This window comes from Drosophila serrata, unplaced genomic scaffold (genome assembly GCF_035046125.1).
Source record: "Drosophila serrata isolate PLE 108 unplaced genomic scaffold, ASM3504612v1 contig_88, whole genome shotgun sequence".
NCBI classification, from domain to species: domain Eukaryota; kingdom Metazoa; phylum Arthropoda; class Insecta; order Diptera; family Drosophilidae; genus Drosophila; species Drosophila serrata.
Genome location: NW_028256986.1, coordinates 589,751 through 611,030, shown reverse-complemented (window position 1 = coordinate 611,030; position 21,280 = coordinate 589,751). Strand labels below are relative to the sequence as shown.

At 38.3% G+C, this 21,280-nt stretch overlaps 1 protein-coding gene across 34 annotated transcripts in view; it reads left to right on the top strand.

Moving 5' to 3' along the window:
* Positions 1-21,280, top strand: part of LOC110177636 (chromatin remodeler ATRX homolog) — a 597,323-nt gene that overhangs the window by 29,596 nt on the left and 546,447 nt on the right. For 29 of the 34 annotated variants that reach the window (XR_015273279.1, XR_015273290.1, XR_015273287.1 and 26 more), the window contains exon 2: positions 5,787-5,860. The exons of the other annotated variants lie outside the window; for them this stretch is intronic. The gene's annotated coding sequence lies outside the window, so the exon portion shown is untranslated. The remainder of the gene's footprint in view (positions 1-5,786; positions 5,861-21,280) is intronic. 34 annotated transcript variants of the gene reach the window in all.

Genomic DNA, 21,280 nt, shown 5'->3' with positions numbered 1-21,280 from the left:
AAAAGTAAGTAATTCTGAATTTAGATAGGCCGATCTAGCCAATATACCATGAACACAGCTGGAAAAACTTCGGATCTAAGAATGTTCATCTTAAGTCAGCACAATAATCTGAGAAGCAAAAACAAAGTTAGGAAGCTTACTAAGTAATCGTCTTGCATTTTGAAAGGAGTTGATTAGTTGTTTGAAGCAGAAGCAGAAGCAGGTATACGCAGAGGGCGCAGTAGTCCTTTTGGGAATAGTAAGAGTTATTCCTTTAGACCGCCTTATATTTTTCTAAGCTTCAATTTCCTTGAACACAACATACATCTGCAAGAATTTGGAACAGTATATTGCGTCAAAAAGCCCGTTAGGGAAATTTATTTTGAAATATCCCTCGTAAAGGAAAATTTAAATTTTTTCCACCAGTTCAATCTTTCAAAATCAGTCGCGTTTTATATCCGTATAAAAAAGTTATAACTTTGTCGACCTGTGTAATACTTCAAAACCTGTTCTATTCAAAACTCTTTATAATTAAAAATCGCCCGCCTCTGTTATAATTTCCAAACTGAAAAGTCGAAACACGAGGAACAATTGTTAGTGAACAAAAAAAAAAAAAAAAACATGATTTTAAACAATAATTTTTCAAGTATAAGACAAAAATTGTCTTGTTTAAAAATCAGCCATTAACTTTTAAAACTAGGAAATGTGGTTTTACGGGCTCTCCTTGGCCTCGGCAACTCATTTTGCAATATTTTTTTTTTGCTTGCACTTGGTTTCTATTTGTAAACATGTTATGGTTAAATCTTACTAAATGGTTCCCTTGTGGGAAAACTTCTAAGGTTAGCTTATTAAATTACGTCACCCCCACCGCGTGAAAATGTGACAGTTTTTTATAAGAATTTATTGTGAGATAAGATTAAAAAAAAAACAAGAAAGGAAGCTAACTTCGGCACGCCGAAGTTTATATACCCTTGCAGATAGAACTTCGATGACTAGGAATCCATACAATATTAATTATTTATCTTTGTGTTAAACAACAATAAAGTAATACCTGATTTCATTTCATTCACCTATACATATTATATTTGCTGTTTTAGATTCACTGATTTGCATTTTGCTCTACATCAAACGATCGTTTGTATGGCACATATATGATATAGTCGTCCGATTTTCATAAAATTTGACACAAAATTTAAGACTGATATAAAATGGTTATACCTCAACTTAAATAAAAATTTGTTGAAAACTAAAAATATAATTTTTAATTGTATTAATTTTTTGATAGTTCCTATGGGAGCTATATGATATAGTAGTCTGATATTAATAAAATTGTACACAAAATTGTAGAGTATAATAAAATGACTATATCTCAAATTTGATCAAATTCTGCTGAAAACTGAAAATGTTATAATTTTTTTTGTAAAAATTTTCCGATCATTCCTATGGCAGCTTTATGATATAGTCGTCCGATCTCGCCCGTTCCGACATATATACGAGTGAGAGTATATAGAAAGCCAACTACAAAGTTTCATTCAGATAGCTTCAAAACTGAGAGACTAGTTTGCGTAAAAACGGACTGACGGACATGGCTGTTGATCCTGATCGCGAATATATATATATGGTCTGAGGACGGGAAGGAGGCACCTCCGACTATATAAAGTATATATATTCTTGATCAGGATCAACAGCCGAGTCGATCTAGCCATGTCCGTCTGTCCATCTGTCCGTCTGTCCTTCTGTCCGTCTGTCCGTTTCTACGCAAACTAGTCTCTCAGTTTTGAAGCTATCTGAATGAAACTTTGTAGTTAGCCTTCTATATACTCTCACTCGTATATATGTCGGAACGAGCCGTATCGGACGACTATATCATATAGCTGCCATAGGAATGATCGTAAAATTTTTACAAAAAAAATTTTAACTTTTTCAGTTTTCAATAGAATTGGATCAAATTTGAGATATAGCCATTTTACTAAACTCTACAATTTTGCATAAAATTTTATGAAAATCGGACTACTATATCATATAGCTCCCATAGGAACGATCGAGAAATTAATACAATTAAGTTTATAACTTCTTCAGTTTTCAGCTGATTTTCATCAAACTTGAGGTACAGCCATTTTATAAATTAAATTTTGTGTCAAATTTCATGAAAAACGGACGACTATATCATATAGTTACCATACAAACGATCGTTTGATGTAGAGAAATAATGCAAATCAGTGAATGTAAAACTGCAAATATAATATGGATAGGTGAATGAAATGAAATCAGGTATTACCTCATTGTTTTTTAACACAAATATATATAATTTATATTGTATGGATTCCTATTCATAGAAGTTCTATCTGCAAGGATATATAAACTTTGGCGTGCCAAAGTTAGCTTCCTTTCTTGTTTTTAAGAAAAACATCCGGTTGAATTTTTCTTTAATTCAGGGTTGCGTAAGTTCTTAAATACTATAAAATACCACAATATTTGACTATTATTTTTCAATTTTGTATAACAAAATATTTGTAATATATTTATTTTTAACAATAAAAAAAAATGAAAAAAAAGAACCATACCATATTTACTATTTGGAAAATATATTTTTTAAAAGTTAGGTGTTAATAAAATAGATTCTGATATGCTATTAGGAGCCAATTTATGTAAGAGCTTATGAAACTAAGAGCTAAACAAACTAATAGGCTCGGCAATCTATAAAGAGTACGAGAGCACGCGAAATTGATAGAAAATTTTAACTTTATTATCTGACAACCTTTTATTTTTAAAATGTATCAGTTTTTAGAACCTTCCTATATGAATATATAGTTACTGTTCGGAGCAGACCGCTAGCGCCTAATTGTGCGCGCATGGGTGTATGGCTGCACCTGCTGCGCTCTTTACTTCTCTTTCGTTATCTATTTATCTATCTCTTCTTCTTCTGTCGCCTTATCTTTATGCTAAGCTACATTGTAAGCGTTTTGATATATATGTTAAAAACTAGGCATTCGATCGGTAGTTGCAGCTCCGACCAGAGAAGTGAAAAAAATAAAATACAGCATATAATCGACCAATTCGTGCGTTCGTAGTTATTGCTCAAGGGTGGCAAATTTGTTGTCTTCCCCATAAACATTTTGGTGACCCCGACGTGATTCTTTGGTTCGGAGCCTGCAACCCGGTGTTCGTTGTTTAATATCGTTTAAACAAATCGCTTTGCTTCGCTGTCGCTTACTGGCATTCGGTCATAAGCACACAAGCAGACTCACATACACACATACCTTGTACATAACAAGCTGAGTGCATATAGCCGGCCGCTGATTTTCGGTTTAATCGCGCTGTTTAACAAAAGCTGTGTTGTGCCAAACATTGTACAGAAAGGTGGCTCGCGCTTAAGCGTCGTTAATAGCACCTTTTGAACATATATATACTTATGCATATATAGCATAGACGTGCGTGTGCCAAAACTCCGCTGTTTCGAGGCAGACAATTGCAACAACAACATTGTCGAGGTTCCGGTGCATATCGGTGACGCTGATTAACCTAAATTTGGGCGGTGAAAACTAAACGGGTTCCTATATACCGAAGCGGTCAGACATTTTCCCTTAATTAAATTTTTTCGCGTGAGAAAATAAAGATGGCTACAGAAAATTCGGTTCAGCATCAAAATGAGCCGCCAAGTGACGTGGACTTTTACCGAGCCAAGGCCCAATCCCTTTTGCGGCAATTGAGCTCGATGAATTATTTCATAAATCCGGAGACGGTAGATCAGTTTGATGAAGCTGATTTACTGGCGCGACTGGAGTGGATTAATTCATTAAATTTGGCCTTTGATTCCGCACAGACTTCGCTGGAAAAATTGCCAATTTTGGAGATAGCTCGGTTCCATGGATCCTACTCTGATTGGCCGGATTTTATTGCAACGTTTAGCACGGTCATCGGAAACGACGAAGAGCTAAGTGATATTGAAAAATTGCAATATCTAAGGTCAAGTTTAGGCGGTGTGGCTCTAGAGACCATACGTTCGCTTGAGCCCTCGAATGCCAATTATACAGAGGCTTTGGACTTACTCAAAAATCGATTTGATAATAAAGTTCTACATTTTCAGGCACACGTACAGGCAATATTTGGGGTAAAAGGTGTCGAGAAGGGATCAGCCAAGGGTCTTCGGGAGTTAAGCGATTGCATGAATTCGCATCTGCGAGCAATCCGTACCATGGCAACTACGCAACAAATCTTGGACGGATTGCTGATTCACATCGTCGCACGGAAGCTCGATCAGAGGACGCGGGAGAAATGGGAAGAGGATTTGTCCATCAACAACCTAGCTACGTGGGATTCTATGGAGTCGTTCTTGCAAAGGAGGTGTAGGATTATGGAAAATTCGGATCAAGCCTTTGTAACGCAAACACCAAGCCGGCAGGTGGGAAAAGCCCTGCATGGGTATAGCTTCATTGCTTCAGTTGGTAGCTCAAATCTTCCCCTATGTACGTTTTGTGATGCGAGGGATCATTATTTGCCAAAATGCTCTCGATTTCTAAATTTGAGCCCGAATCTTCGATTTAGAGAAGCAAAGAAGTTGCACCTGTGCCTCAACTGTTTGCGCAAGGGGCATAGTTTGCAGCAATGCAAGTCAACGCACTGCAGATACTGTCGAATGAAGCACCACTCATTGTTGCATTTTAATCAGGACCCATCTGTACCATCCACCGCCTCATCTCTATCATCCGATCCATTTCCCAACTCTCAGCCAGCATCATCACGTTCATCATCGCATTCATCGTCGCATTCATCATCCCAACCTAATCACCGTTCATCGAACCCTCCACCAAGCCCCACAGATATTTTGCCTGTTGATTACGTGTTGCTTCCAACCGCGATCATATATTTGAGAAACAAGGCTGGAGAATTTATGCCTTGCCGAGCAATCTTAGACTCGGCTTCTCAACTAAACGTCATAACGTCTCGTCTAGCGAATCAACTTAATTTGAATTGTAGAAAGTCGCATACCCTGGTCGCTGGGATTGGGGCATCCTCTTTGAATGCTGATACGGCAGTCGACATTGTAGCGCAATCCCAGGATGCAAGCTATCGTGCCTCATTCTCCGCGGTTGTGACTGACAGTATCGCTGATTATCAGCCTCATTTTAACATAAATGCCACATCGTGGAAAATTCCGCAAAATATTTCGCTTGCTGATCCTCATTTTAATCGTTCAGAGCGGATTGATCTTATAATTGGTGCTGGACTCTTCTTCAAAATAATGGCTGCGGGACAAATTTATTTGGGTAGCGCGTTGCCAACCCTTCAGAACACCAAACTTGGTTGGATCGTGTCTGGAGGGCTGCCGAGTGCGTCAACTCCTCAGTCTGTCTCAGCTGCCGTCGTCAAGGATCCACAAAATCGCCAAGCTAGCCGTTCTGCCCCACGATGCCGATGAAGTTGGAACAGTACCTCTTCCAACGGGGGGAGTATGTTCGGAGCAGACCGCTAGCGCCTAATTGTGCGCGCATGGGTGTATGGCTGCACCTGCTGCGCTCTTTACTTCTCTTTCGTTATCTATTTATCTATCTCTTCTTCTTCTGTCGCCTTATCTTTATGCTAAGCTACATTGTAAGCGTTTTGATATATATGTTAAAAACTAGGCATTCGATCGGTAGTTGCAGCTCCGACCAGAGAAGTGAACAAAAATAAAATACAGCATATAATCGACCTATTCGTGCGTTCGTAGTTATTGCTCAAGGGTGGCAAATTTGTTGTCTTCCCCATAAACAGTTACCTTTAAATGCTTATTTTATAAAAATAAATAATTACACATATATTTTCAGATTTCACTGTATAACTTTATATTGAAAGCCATTACATTACATTACGTGGAAAACCGTTTTGAAAGACTAATAAGGTAAGCAGCTTCTTACATATGTAATTATTCCCTACACCCATTGCACTGTGGGGTAGACGATTACTTTTTGTGTCATTAATTTGTAACTTTAAAACGAAGTAATATTTTTAGGTTCTGTTTTTTTAATTAATTTCATTATAAAATAAGAAAGGAAGCTAACTTCGGCACGCCAAAGTTTATATACCCTGGCAGATAGAACTTCAATGACTAGGAATCCATGCAATATAAATTATATATAGTTGTGTTAAAAACAACGAAGTAATACCTGGTTTCATTTCATTCACCTTTACATATTATATTTACAGTTTTACATTCACAGATTTACATTTTTCTTCTGCATCAAACGATCGTTTGTATGGCACCTATATAATATAAATACCTATATGATATAGTTGTCCGATTTTCATGAAATTTGACACAAAATTTGAGACTAATATAAAATTGCTATACCTCAAATTTGATGAAAATCTGTTGAAAACTGAAAAATTTATCATTTTTAATTGTATTAATTTCTCGATCGTTTCTATGGGAGCTGTATGATATAGTAGTCCGATTTTCATAAAATTTTACACAAAATTTTAGAGTATACTAAAATGGCTTTATTTTGAATTTGAACCAATTCTGTTGAAAACTAAAAATGTTAAAATTTTTTTTGTAACAATTTTCTGATTATTCCTATGGCAGCTATATGATATAGTCGTCCGATCCAGCCCGTTCCGACATATATACGAGAGAGACTATATAAAAGGCTAACTACAAGGTTTCATTCAGATAGCTTCAAAATTGAGAGACTAGTTTGCGTAGAAACGGACAAACGGACAGACGGACAGATGGACAGACGGACATGGCTAGATCGACTCGGCTGTTGATCCGGATCAAGAATATACATACTTTATATGGTCGGAGGTGCCTCCTTCATTGCGTTGCACACTTCTGACTGAAATTATAATACCCTGCAAGGGTATAAAAACGAAGGTCTTTTGAGAAGAATGAGGGTGGTCCCGTCATATTTTAAGTATTTAATTTTTTTTTATAGTGTAAAAATGTTATTTTTTGTACTATATTAACTAGTATTGCAAAATAATATATTTTTTAACATTGGTACTTTTTCAAAAAAAATTGAAATAGAACATTCAATACAATACATTCCAACATATTTTAACACAAAAACAATACATTTAAGAAGTGCAGAGAGCTGCACTCACTTTGTAGCTCTACCTAAAATTTAGAATAGTAGTAACAGGTGGCGAGGCCAATTCCTAGATCATCCAATTAGAGCTAAGCTCTTTTTTGGTCCATTCCTCCTGTTGTCTACTTTTTGTCACGATCACATTCAGTACTATTCTAAGTCAATAAGGAAGCCTAGGATTGCTGATACTTTCCTATACTTTCCAGTGACTGGTAGGCACCGAAGTGAAGTAGTCTGCTGTCGTTTACCGCTGGGCAAAAGCAGAGCATTTGTTCTGGTGTTCCTTGTTCTTTAGTTTGCTTGCAGCTTCTACATATTGGATTTTATGGCAAAATCCAATAGCTTAATGTCCTGTGGTGACCGCCATGAACTTGCTGATATCGTGTTTAATGTTGAATAACAGTTCCAGTTCCAGTTTTTGTCGAAGCTCGCCCAATATTTCTTTGACCTCCTGTGCTTACTCTTCTTTAACCATTCCTTTTCGGCAGTTTGTTTGAAATGGTCGTGGATCCTTGTTATGGTAGACCGTTATCTCTTGGTCAGTGCCTAGCCCTGCAAAGCCTACTCGGGCTAGTTCGACTGCTTTTTCGTTCCCTGGGATATCATCTTGTTCCGGTACCCGGATACTTGTACCTAATTTTTCTCATAAAGTTAATTAAGGGCCTTCTTGTATTCTGCCACTAGCTGTGAATTGGTTTTTACGGGAGTTAAGGTTGTGATAGCAGCTTGGCTATTGGAGTACATCCGCACTTTGGTATCTAAGAGTCATCGCGGTATTGAAAGTCTGGCTGCTTCCCTTATTGCGAGCAAGTCGGCCTGAAAAATGCACTTCAATCCCACAGTCCATACGCCACGGCTCATCAAGGAACCGCCGGTGTTCGTCGTCCTCTACTCTGTCCCTGCTCCAATTTTGTTGGGTCGTAAATACGTTATCCAAGTTCAACTCTGCAGTGCATTAGCAGCAGCTTGGGGCTATCAGAACTCCGCTCCCATCCACTGCCACGAATCTGGCCGGGTTAGGTGTTCTGAGATCAGAACAGAGAGACACATTAAAGTGGTTCTTAATTACTATACATGTCGTCGACCTACCATTTGAGTTTGTGAGATCCTGAGATTAGCTGAATCGTGCGAGCTGCGCTTCAATTTAATCGGCACGATTCTCGAGATCGATGTTTTTTGGGGTAGCATCAGGGGATGCTCATGTCGTGCAACAGTTTGTTGGTGTCATCGACCTCCTCCAGTATCTCGTCCGGCCAGGAAGACCTTTATCTTGGCCTTCCTAATGCCGTACCTGACCTTGTGGTCATTGGCTTCCAGCTGCACCAGGCAGCGCTGGTTGACCAAGAGGAGGAAAGGTTGGCTTACCTTCATCTCCTGTTCCGCTTTGAGGATGGTCCAGTCCTCCGTCAGAGTTCTGGGTTTTCAGCGAATGCGAACTTTACATAAACGGTAGGTCCTAACTACAGAGAGATTCCGCATGATGCGGAATCTGTCTAAAAAGTCGGACTGTATTGGGTCCTCTTTGAAGAGATCTTCCACATCGATCCTCGCCACCGAAGAGCTGGCCATCCACCCGACATACCGGAGACGGCGGACAGCGACCGTAGGATCACGGTCTGACATGAGAGTACGGCCAGGCAACTAACGAGCCTGAACCGACCACTAACGCTCGGAACCATCGTAAGCACAACGCTAATTTCGATCTCCCCGTGGGAGCACCCGAGAAACACAACCGCACTGTTTGAAACAAGTCACACCTCCGCTTAATCGAGTTGTAGTATTTGTGTCGGTATTCTTAAGGTATTTTCAAAACCTAAGAACGCATCCACAGTGCTTTTTATTTCGAATGCATTGATTTGCGGTTGTGGTGAAATGTTCGTTGAAATGTCGCTTGAGTACAAACAGAAACTTGACATTTTGCATAATTTGTGGTACAATATTGTGCTATTAACTCTGTTGACCACATAAATGCAACGTACTATAAAATGCTAATTTGATTATGACGTTCCATAAGTAGGCTCGACAGATTGATACAATGGGAACGTAACTAAGTAGCGAGAAGTTTTTATTGATAACATGGCAGTTGAATTAACAAATGACTACTATTTAATGTTAAGGCAATACTTTAATAATGATATTGATGAGTATTACAAAATTTGTTCTTAAACAAATAACGACTGTTTACTTCGATGTTTTTTTAAATTTTGGACAAGCTAACTATATTGACCCATAGTTGGCAATACTTTTTAGGACTCAGGCGGACTGTCAAATCATAAATGGATTGATTTTTTTTAAAACCAGCACTACAGCGCATAAGTCGAAATCTTGTGAACGACACGAGAAAAAGTCCTTAGCACAGTTTGTCGACGTCAGCGTACATAAATACTACGTATGAAGTATATAGCGGAAGCGTATTGAGCGTCGTGTATGTTCTTACACAAGTTCGAAATTGCGATAAATCTACGAAATGAACGTGATTGATTTAAAAGTGTTTTCGGTCGTCCAGCTGAAAAGGTAGCTATCAGACTTGGGCCTGCCAACCAAAGGTTTTAAAACTGAATTGATTCAGGAAATGTTCCAGACAAGGATGAACTTCACACAGCTGCGAGCAACACTCAATGCGTTGCAACAAGCAGAAGCGCGTGGTTCCATATAACAACAGCGAATTGAAGAGCTCAACACTATGCAATGAATACAGATACAACAGCAAGAAGAAGCAAGCGCCGCTTCACTAATATAACAGCAAGAAAACACACGCGCCACTTTACTAATACAAAAGACGCGTGGCGTCATACAGACACAAGAACAAGAAGGTGCCGCCAGCCAACAACAACGTCAAGCTGCAGCAGTGACGGCACCCAGGGATACATACTCTGTACCAGGGCTGGATCACTCTCCTTTTTCGAAGGCCGTAGTTGCGCAAGAAACTGGGCGGATCACCTCAAGAACCTTGGCCAGATTTACAATCTTGACAGTGACGGCCTACGGATGTTGCTCGTCTACAAACTGAAAGGCAACGCGTAACTCTGGCTACACGCCAACAATACACGAATGCTGAATTCGTGTGAGCTGCTGTGCGAGCAACTGATCGATGCATTTGGAGAAACAGCGTCCGAATCAGAAACGTCGTCAATTTCAGCAACGCAAATAGACTAGGGACGATGATGTCCCAAACCAACTATGCACCGAAAACGTCGACACCAGAGGCGTCGGAAGCCAACAACTTGCGCTGCAGGAACTGCAACTAATAAGTACCACTGGGATCCTGCTATGCTTCTGGAGAGAAGGTCCATTTCGTGGAAGAATGCCGTCAAAGGAAAAGCAATAACGTAAGCAACTACTATGTGAGAAGGTTAAGATTTTTTATACCCTTGCAGGGTATTATAATTTCAGTCAGAAGTTTGCAACGCAGTGAAGGAGGCACCAGGATCAACAGCCGAGTCGATCTAGCCATGTCTGTCTGTCCGTCTGTCCGTTTCTACGCAAACTAGTCTCAGTTTTGAAGTTATCTGAATGAAACTTTGTAGTTAGTATTCTATATACTCTCACACGTATATATTTCGGAACAGGCCGGATCGGACGACTATATCATATAGCTACCATAGGAATGATCGGCAAATTTTTACAAAAAAGTTATAACATTTTTAGTTTTCAACAGATTTTCATGAAATTTAAGATATAGTCGTTTCATATTATTCTAAAATTTTGTGTAAAATTTTATGAAAATCGGACTAATTTATCATATAGCTCCCATAGGAACGATCGAGAAATTTGAGAGGAATGAGAATGGCGGTGGCTGTTGTCGGAAGACTGACAATCGCGGTGGCGATAACATTTTTAGATTTCAACAGAATTTAATCAAATTTAAGATATAGCCATTTCATATTATTCTACAATTTTGTGTAAAATTTTATGAAAATTTGACTACTATATCGTATAGCTCCCATAGGAACGATCGAGAAATTAAATCATATAAAAAGCATAACATTTTCAGTTTTCAACAGATTTTCATCAAATTTGATACATAGCCATTTTATAAGAAATAAAAGAAATTAATAAAATTAAAGATTATAACTTCTTCAGTTTTCATCAGATTTTCATCAAATATGAGATATAGCCATTTTATTTTAATCTACAATTTTGTGTAAAGTTATAAAAAAAACCGGACTACTATATCACATAGCTGCCATAGGAACGATCGAGAAATTAATTCAATTAAAAAGTATAACATTTTCAATTTTTTAGCAGATTTTCATCAAATTTGATACATAGCCATTTTATAAGAAATACAAAAAATGAATACAATTAAAAAATTATAACATTTTCAGTTTACAGCAGATTTTCATTAAATTTGAGATATAGCCATTTTATATTAGTCTTAAATTTTGTGTCAAATTTTATGAAAATCGGACGACTATATCACATAGGTGCCATACAAACGATCGTTATATGTGGAGCAAAAATGCAAATCTGTGAATGTAACTGCAAATATAATATATATAGGGTAATGAAATGAAAGCAGGTATTACTTTATTGTTGTTTAACACAAATATATATAATTTATATTGTATGGATTCCTATCTTGGACGTTGATGCACTAAGGTCAGTACATACAAGTGGCCCGTATGACACCAGGCACGTGCCTGTTTGGGTTAGGTGTTAGTAGGCGCGATGGAAAATATAGGACAGAATACGAGGAAAATTGACTACCGGCGTGCTGCCAGATTGTTAGCTTGCATGCTTACTAAGTATGTTAATATCAAAGATTTTAATTTGGGAAGGGAATCTACATTAGAGATTAGTGTGTACAAATCATTATAATTTGCACATAACACTCTAAAAGGTTCATGCAGTTCAAAGGAGGTCCTACAGTGGCGCAACACTAATGGGATATAGGATCTAGTGGTTCTACATGGTACATGGAAATTAAGCTGACCCAACAAGTCAGCACTTTCCACATCACCATGGATAAGGTTAAAAATAAAGGTTATCCCTAGCATCGTTCTACGATTGGCTAAGGACGGCAAGTTTATTAATAGGAGTCTACTAGAGTAGGAAGGTAATCTTTGGTTTGCATCCCAATTTAAACCGCGTAGAGCGAAAAGTAAAAAGTTCTTTTGAACCGACTCAATGCGTTTACTATGGACGCCGTACTGAGGGCTCCAAACGCAGCATCCATATTCTAGGATAGGACGAACTAAGGAAGTATATAAGGATTTAGTAACATAGGGGTCATTGAATTCCTTCGACCACCGTTTAATAAATCCAAGCACACCCCTGGCTCTATTCACCATAGACGAAATATGATCAATAAAGTCAAGTTTTGGGTCCAAGCGGACGCCCAAATCGTCAACTGTAATTCTTTCCAAAGAGCAGCCGTTCAGCGTGTAAGTAGCAAGCTTAGGAGCGACACGAGAGAATGTCATTAGCTTGCATTTCGAGCCATTTAAGTTTAATAAGTTTACACAACACCAAGTTTGAAAATTATTAAGATCTGTTTGTAAATCCGACTGGCAGGCAACGTCATTGTATTGCACGCAAAGCTTGACGTCATCCGCGTACATAAGTACTCTGGAGTTAGTCAAGACTTTGGGCAGGTCATTTATGAACAATGTAAACAATAAGGGTCCCAAATGGCTTCCTTGCGGGACACCAGATGTAACCCTTAGAATATTGGATAAATTATTCTTAAAGAGGACCTTTTGCGTCCTGCCATTCAAATAACTAGAGATCCAATTAAGAAGATCACTTGGAAAACCCATTGAATCGAGTTTTCTAACGAGGAGAGAATGATTAACAGAGTCAAATGCTTAACTGAAATCAGTATAGATTACATCTGTCTGACAATTATTATGGAAGCCCTTTATAATATAGGAAGAGAGCTCCAAAAGATTTGTTGTTGTTGATCTTCACTTAATAAAACCATGTTGACATGGAGAAATAACCGATCTACAAAGGTGCTGTAAATGAGGGGTGATAATATTTTCAAATAATTTTGGGATGGCCGACAACTTAGAGATTCCTCTATAATTGCTGGCATCCAATTTGCTACCTTTTTTGTGGAGAGGAATAATAAACGATTCCTTCCAAATAATGGGAAAGTGGGAGGTTGCTAAGGACAAGGTAAACAATTTCAGAAGGGGATAGCACAGGGCGTCGGCACAATACCTGAGCACACAGCCAGGAATTCCGTCGGGACCTGGCGAATAAACTGGCTTGACACGATGAAGATCTAAAAGGAGAGAGCTTTCGTTTAGGCTAGGACAGAAAATTAAGTTCGATTTGGGTATGTCGTAGGAATAAGTCTGGTATATATACGAAGAGCTAGAATAGGTTGTTTGAAAAAACTGCGAAAATAGATCGGCTATTGCCTGATCATTATTTGCGGTAGTATTTTCAAATGAAAGCGAGGAAGGAAGAAGTTCTATCTGCAAGGGTATATAAATTTCGCCGTGCCGAAGTTAGCTTCCTTTCTTGTTTTTTATTGATTTTACTGATTTAGCCATTATTGCAAAATGTCTCATAGACTAAGGGGCCGTGATATCTTTTATTAAGCTGTCCAAAATCCCCTGTTAAGTATCATTAGAAAAAGTAAACAAGGTTTCTCAAGAGTTAAACAAGAGCCAACTTAAAATGCTTGAAAAAACTTTTTGTTTCAAGTTAAAAGGAAAATAAAAATCAAATTTGAAATTATTGTTGTTACTAATGAGTCAATTAAACATGACGCAGTCCTAGAAAGGGATTTTATGAGGCATTATGGTTTGAGCTTGAATCTAGGCACCCTTGGTATTGATGGAGATATTAATATTAGTAAAAAAGACACATATGATTTGAACTCGAAGATGAAACTGATTAGGAAAAAGTGTTGGGAAATGAAACTTTTATAGAAACACCTTTAGAAAATGAATTTGTTAAGAAAAAAACGATTAAAAAGTCAACTTTTATGGGAAAACTATCGGAAGATGCAACGGTTGGGATACAATTTGTAGAAAAAGAAACGGCTAGTTTAAAGAATGTAGAAAGCCAACAACATGAAAGAAAAAATCTATTTTTGATGAGATGTCACAAAATGGAAAGGTAGAAATCTTAACATACAACTTTGAAAATAAAATATTGAATATCAGCGTTGTTGATGATCAGTATTTGGACTACAACTATGAGTGTGATATAAGCTATAAAACAAAATGTAAATTGGTCAAAATGTTTGAAGCATTATATATCCTTTTATCAGATGCGAAATGAAAATAAGTTTACTAAAATCTAAACCGTACTGTTGCATACCTATTAAGGAATGTACCGAAAAGAAACTGCACACTTTCAATTGTGAAAAGCTCTCAGTGGGAGCTTTCGATCATGCCATGCGGTGCACCGTTAGAAAGCTCTATTAATTCTGCGTTGTTTGCATGTTCTCTTTTCACTATTTGTTTTGCACATTTCGCAATGCCTCGTATTGAAGAACACGTCCGTCAAAAAATTGTGCACAATTACTGCACAGAAAACGGTGTTTCGTACCGAAACTTAGCCAAACGCTATAAAGTAAGCGTTAATAGTGTTAAGAATATTATTATCAAATTTGGGAAGACATGTTCTCTAAAAGATTTGCCAAAAACTGGCAGAAAAAAAGGTCCAAGGAATGCCAGCGTCGATAAGAAGGTGCTAGCTTTAATTGAGAAAAATCCCACGTCAGTTCGAGATTTGGCCAAAAAAGCGCGAACGAGTGTAAGTATGGTGCAGCGCATAAAACAACGGCATGGCCTAAAGACTTATAAAAAACAAAAAGTGCCAAAAAAAAGTTTGCGCCAACGAGAAGTCGGCAAAACGAGAGTACGCAAGCTTTATGATCGCTTGCTCACTGATGCAGTGGAATGCGTCGTAATGGACGACGAAAACATATGTAAAATTGGACTCAAAAACATTACCAGGCCCCCAATTTTACACAAAAGCCAAAGGTGAAACAATGAGCGACTCGGACACCAAAATAGAAGTGGACAAATTTGGGGAGAAAGTCCTGATATGGCAGGCAATTTGCACATGTGGCCTAAAAACCAGCCCATTTTTCACAAATGGCACAATAAACGCAGAGGTTTACCAAAAAGAGTGCATTAAAAAACGTTTAATACCGTTTTATAGAAAGCACAACGTGTCGACAATATTTTGGCCAGACTTAGCGTCAGCGCACTATGCCCGGTCAACATTGGCGCTCCTTGAGGCGGAGAACATCAAGTTTGTTTCAAAAGAGGAGAACCCACCAAATTGCCCAGAGCTGCGTCCCATTGAGAGATATTGGGCCATCGTTAAGCGAAATTTAATAAAAAATGGTAGTCTCTCCCAAAATAACAAAGAAATGAAAAAAAAAACTGGATGCGTGCAGCCGGCAAGGTCACCAAGGAGGGTGTGCAGAACCTGATGAGAGGAGTTAAGCGAAAAATTCGCTTAAAAATAAGAAGTTAATTTTTTTTTAAATTCTGTTTATAAAAATTGAAAGTTTACGTTTTGCTATAAAAAGAAAAATTGAAATCGAATCAAAAACATGAAAGTTATAGTAGAAAGAAAGTGTGCAGTTTCTTTTCGGTACATTCCTTAGTGAAAATGAGCAGTTTCAAAAGCTAATAGACGAATAATTACACATAGGCATGATAAAAAACAGTGATTCAGAATATACTTCTTCTATCGTGCTTGTGAAGATCATTCCGATTATTCCTATTATTGCAATCATTCCGATCATTCCTATGGGAGCTATATGAGTTAATTAGTTAGTTTTATAGAAGACTAACTACAAAGTCTCATTCAAAAAGCTTCAAAAAAAGACTAGTTTGCATTCCCATGCAAGTTCAGACGAAAAAAAAGAGACTGAGGCAGAGTATCACAGCTTTGAGCTGGAGACCCTGGCCATTATCTACGCCCAGCGTAGATTTCGAATCTATTTTTAAGGCAGACATTTCAAAATAATGGTAGGTACTTTGCAGTGGTGAGGCCCATAGCTGGGGCCTCCAATTAGAGCTAAGCTCCGTTTTGTTCCACTTCTTCTGTTTGTTGTTGTTATTCACTATCAGTACCATCCAGAGTCAGTCAGGAAACCTAGGATTGCTGAAACTTTCAGCTTTCCTATGTTTCCCAGTGACTCCATCTGGTAGGCACCAAAGTGGCGAAATCTGATGTGATTTAGCGCTGGGCAGAAGTAGTGCAGATGTTCCAGTGTCTCTTGCTCTGTAGGTTGCTTACAGCTTCTAAAGATTGCATTGTATGGCAGTCCCACCTTTCATTGCGTGCGCACCGATCGCCCAATGTCCCGTGGTGAGTGCCGTGAACCTGCTAATATCCCGCTTGCTGTTGGATAGCAGTTCACTGGTTCGTTTCTTGTCGTACCTCGGCCAACATTCCCTTGTCTTCTGTGATCGCTCTTACTTTGCCATTCTTTATTAGTGGTCGTGGATCCTTGTCTCGATCGCGTTTAGGGAGATCGGTAATTCGAAGTCAGAACTTAGCCCTGCCGAGCCTGCACGGGCTAGTTCGTCTGCCTTCTCATTTCCTGGGATCTCGTTGTGTCCCGGTACCCATGTTACTTGTACCTTCTTTTTGTTCGCAAGCCTTCTTGCATTCTGCCACTAGTCGTGAGTTCATTTTCACGGCAGCTAGGGATTTTATAGCCGCTTGGCTATCCGAGTAGATTCGAACTCTTTTGCCCCTGAGGTCCTGCCTTAAGGAAAGTTTGACTGCTTCCCTTATGGCTAGTAACTCAGCCTGAAAGACCGTCGCTGAGTTAGAGAGATTGAAAGCCTTTTCAATTCTCCAATTTTCAACGAAGATCCCAGCCCCTACGCCGCAGCTCATTTTTGAGCCATCGGTGTAGAGGGACACCTCGTTCTCCACTACTACTCTGCCCCTACTCCAGTCATCCCTTGATGGGTATGATATCGAGAATGCGTTCCCGAATTTCATTTCCGCGATCATGTAGTCGGTCTTAACGTCTGTGTTAATGCCGCTGTTTCCAAGGATCTTGCCGTGCCCGGCGCCATAGTCCCTCCAGCAATTGCTCGCCTTCAGTCTTACTGCGCTCTGTGCTGCAGTATCCTTCTCGAACAGCTCTATCGGCATTATATCCAGGATAGCGTTGGGAGCAGCCGCGGGGCACGAGCGCATTGCACCCACGGCCGCCGCACTCGCTGCCCGTTGCATCCGTGTCAGCTTCGTTCTGTTGTAAGCCATAGCTAGTGCCGGCCTCCATACTAGGGCTCCGTAAGTTAGTATCGGCCGTACCACTGTTGAGTAGAGCCATAAAATTATCTTTGGGCGCAGTCCCCAGTTGCTCCCAAACATTTTTCTGCAGGAGTAGAAAGCAATGCTTGCTTTCCTTACTCTTTCTGCAATGTTTTCTTTCCATGAGAGCTTTTTGTCCAAAATTACTCCTAGGTACTTCGCTTGCTCCACTAGTTTTAACTCCATGCCGTTAATACTGGGCATGTTGAAGGGTGGAATCTTAGTTCTTCGTGTGAAGAGCATAAGCTCCGTTTTAGTGTGGTTGATACCTAGTCCGCAGGTTTTTGCCCATTTATTATTACCCTAATAACATCAGGGTACGGTCCCGATACTAACAGTACTACCTCGTTTGCGTACGCAACTGCTTTGACTCCACCCGTATTGAGATCTGTCAATATGGCGTTCATATTTGTGAGCCAGAGTAAGGGCGATAATACCCCGCCCTGAGGTGTGCCTGTCTTCACAGTCCACGTGAGGTGAGTGCCACTCAGTTCGGCTGTGATCGTCCTGCTCTTTAGCATGACCCCGATCCACTCTCTGATGCCTCTCTCAATACCTAGCAAGTTGAGGGAGTCCAGGATAGAGTCGGGGTTCACGTTATTGAACGCGCCTTCGATGTCTAGGAAGGCTGCCATCGTGTATTGCTTGTGTTGTAATGTCTTCTCGACATGATGTACAACTACGTGTAGCGCTGTTTCCGTTGATTTTCCTGATTAAAACTTAGCCTAAGTCCGCCCGACTACAATTGGTCAGCATCCCCGGTCGAGCCTCGACACAGTCATCCGTTGATCCCCCTGTACACCCTATCGGCTGACGGCCTCAAAATAATAACCGATTGCATTTCTCTAACACTTTAAACAGAGTCGAACTAAATCCAGAATCTCCCGATGGGCATTTGAATTTGAAACTATGATAATGAACTAATCCATAGATCCGGGACAAATATGCAACATGAGATGCTTTGAGCAGATGCAATATTTTAGTCGTTAAAACCATTAGTTTTGAAGACAATCTTTTAATCTGGCAATCAAAAGCTTTTAAAATTCAACAAATTAAAGAATAATTAGAAAGAAATCAGCACAAACTATTTGAAATGAGAAATGGCGTTGTTTACAAAAAAGATAACTTGAGATCCAACTAAGAAAATCAACAGGCAATCCCATAACAAAGTCAAATGCTTTATTGAAATCAGTAAAGATTACATTTGTCTGAAAGTTAGGATTTTTGGTGTGCTCGGTAATATAAAGAATCTCAATGAAAATAGGATAATAAGGATCTTCGGGTTCCGTCTGCGCACCCAGGATCCTGGCTTTAACCAGGGGTTTTAAAGCACAATAACTTGAGAAGGAAATGAAAGAAAGATTAGAAAAATTACTACATAGCCTTTTAAATTCTAATAAGAAATGCATAATGATTTGATTAGTTTAGAGGGTGCAGTAGTGTGATCGGGCCTAGTAAAAGATATTTTAATGGGTCGCCCTCTCCTTTTCTTAGCTTCGAACTTCTTACAACAACATATCCGCACGTCGTCCTTTTGGACTATAACCTCAAATGCACGATCCACATAATTAACACATTTATTTATTTTATTGTTTCCAATTGAAATGTTAGGAAAACTACTGGGTATATTGGTTTGTAGTAAATGCTTTATATCAACGATGGATATCACGCTTTTCTGTCGAACGGGATAAAAAATATCCTATGTCCGTCTCCAGGCTCTAAGCTACCTCCCTATCAATTTTCACCCAAATCGGTCAAGCCGTTTTCATGTTATGTTGCGACAACGGAAAACGCGTTACGTTTTTATATACAGGGGTAGTCAAAAGTATTTACACAAATTAACAATTATTTTCACCGTCAAACTTTTTTTTTATTATTCTTGTTTTTGTTGATCGATTTCCATGAATTTTTTTTTATTGCATAAATTGATCTATTCAGAAACAAGCAGAAAACGAAAACAAAAGATAACGGATCATAGGACAATATTATAAGCAAAAGAAAATATGTCTATTTATTTTGGATATAGCTTAATAAACTCAATTCCAACCAATTGAAAGCCTTAATCGATACCTTAGCAAATTTTGTTAAATATTAATAAAGTATTAATAAAGTAACTTATTTAGATTGTACCAAAAAAAATTATTTAATTTTAATAACATTAAATTAAGACGAAAACAAATTATGTGTAAATATTACACTGTAGGTGCATCTATTCTTTTACTTATAGCACTTTTCTATAAACCGTTAACTTTCGAATTCCTTTTTGGCTCGCTTCTGCATACAACACTTCTTCTTCTGTCAACAAGAACAGAACAAGAATAAGAACTAAAATAAATTTGGCTATGAAAATGGTCGAAAAAATGGTATAGAAAACAAAATAATTTATTTCGAATCGAGGTGGATTAAGAACTAACTTTGCTTAAGCTTAACAACCGATTATATAGGCTCCGCGTCGCTACATCGCTGTCACCGTCTCTGCTGCATTTTTTTGGCCAGCGATCGTGGGACATCTTATAAAGAAGTTTTCTAAGTTGGTAGTAAATTTCACCCGGTCACGCCACATGTGCTGAGCTTGCATCTTCTTGGCCAGCGATTGTGGGAACTAAGTCGTTAACTTAAAGTCCACCGTCCAAGGTGCAACACCAATGCATTTAGCATGTATAATGCTGTCACAAAACCAGCAGCCGATGATAAGGTCACCTACATAAATAACTTTTTAGCAGGTCTTAGCGGACAATTTTAGAAGTCATTATGCGGACGTACCACTCTTTTTGTTACGTTTGAAGATAGAAAGATAGCGATGAATAAGATAAGAAGTGCAGCGGAACAGAGAGAGCATGAGGCGCAAAAATTTTAAAATTAATAACAATTATATACACAACAGAAAAGCTGCATGCATACACAAAGTAAACAAGAACTTCGTTATACATAAAATAAAAGATTTAAATAAATCACAATGGCATGGAAACTTTATTATACACAAAATATAAGAATTAGAAAAAAGCCTGTGGTTTTTATGTATAATTTAAACCAAACAAGAGCTCAATAAAAAAAACCGACTGCCCGCTTAGAGGGAAAAGCTCAAATTATAAAGAATGGGGGGGGGAGGACTTTTCAAATCGAAATAAAATTTTGTTATTCAATTTCGTAAAAAATTTAAAAAAATGTAGAGCCACGGCTACATGCAAAACAAACCACTAAGCTCTACAGCTTAGAACAATGATGATTGATGAATTTTTTTACATTTTCTTCTTTCCATTACAGACATGTAATTCGGATTGGGGCGGATCGAAAAACAAAATCATTTAACGATTGGAAAATTACTTAGAAGTGAAATAAAACGCTTTTGGAAAATAGACTAAATTTTTATGCATACATAAATATACAAATACATAAGTATACAAATATGTACACATATAAATAATATTGTTTAAAAAAAAAAAAAAAAAAAAATAATATATATATATATATATATATAACCAGTGAATTATTTCGGAAGCTATTGTCGGTTAACAAATATTATTTGTAGGTGTCCGATCTTGGCAGTTTTAGAATATCGGTTATTTTATTTAGTTGAATCTTTCCAATTCAATCGATTTGATTGAAATGGTATTTGGTCAAAAAGAAACAAAAGCCGAGTCGATCATGCCCGTCTGTCCGTCCGTCTATATGTCCGTTCGTCCGTCCGTCCATCTGTCCGTTTCTACGCAAACTAATCTCGGTTTTAAATATATTTAAAGGAAACTTTGCAGTTAGTCTTCTATATACTCCCACTGGTATATAGCTGCTAAGGGAACAATCGATAAATTAACACATTTAAAAATTAAATTAACTTTTTTAACAGATTTCCCTTAAAAGCTGCCATTTTTTTAAATTAATAAATAATTTATATTGTATTAATTCCTAGCGACCGTAGTTAAATCTGCAAGGGTATATAATTCGGCGTGCCGAAGTTCCTTTCTTATTATATACGA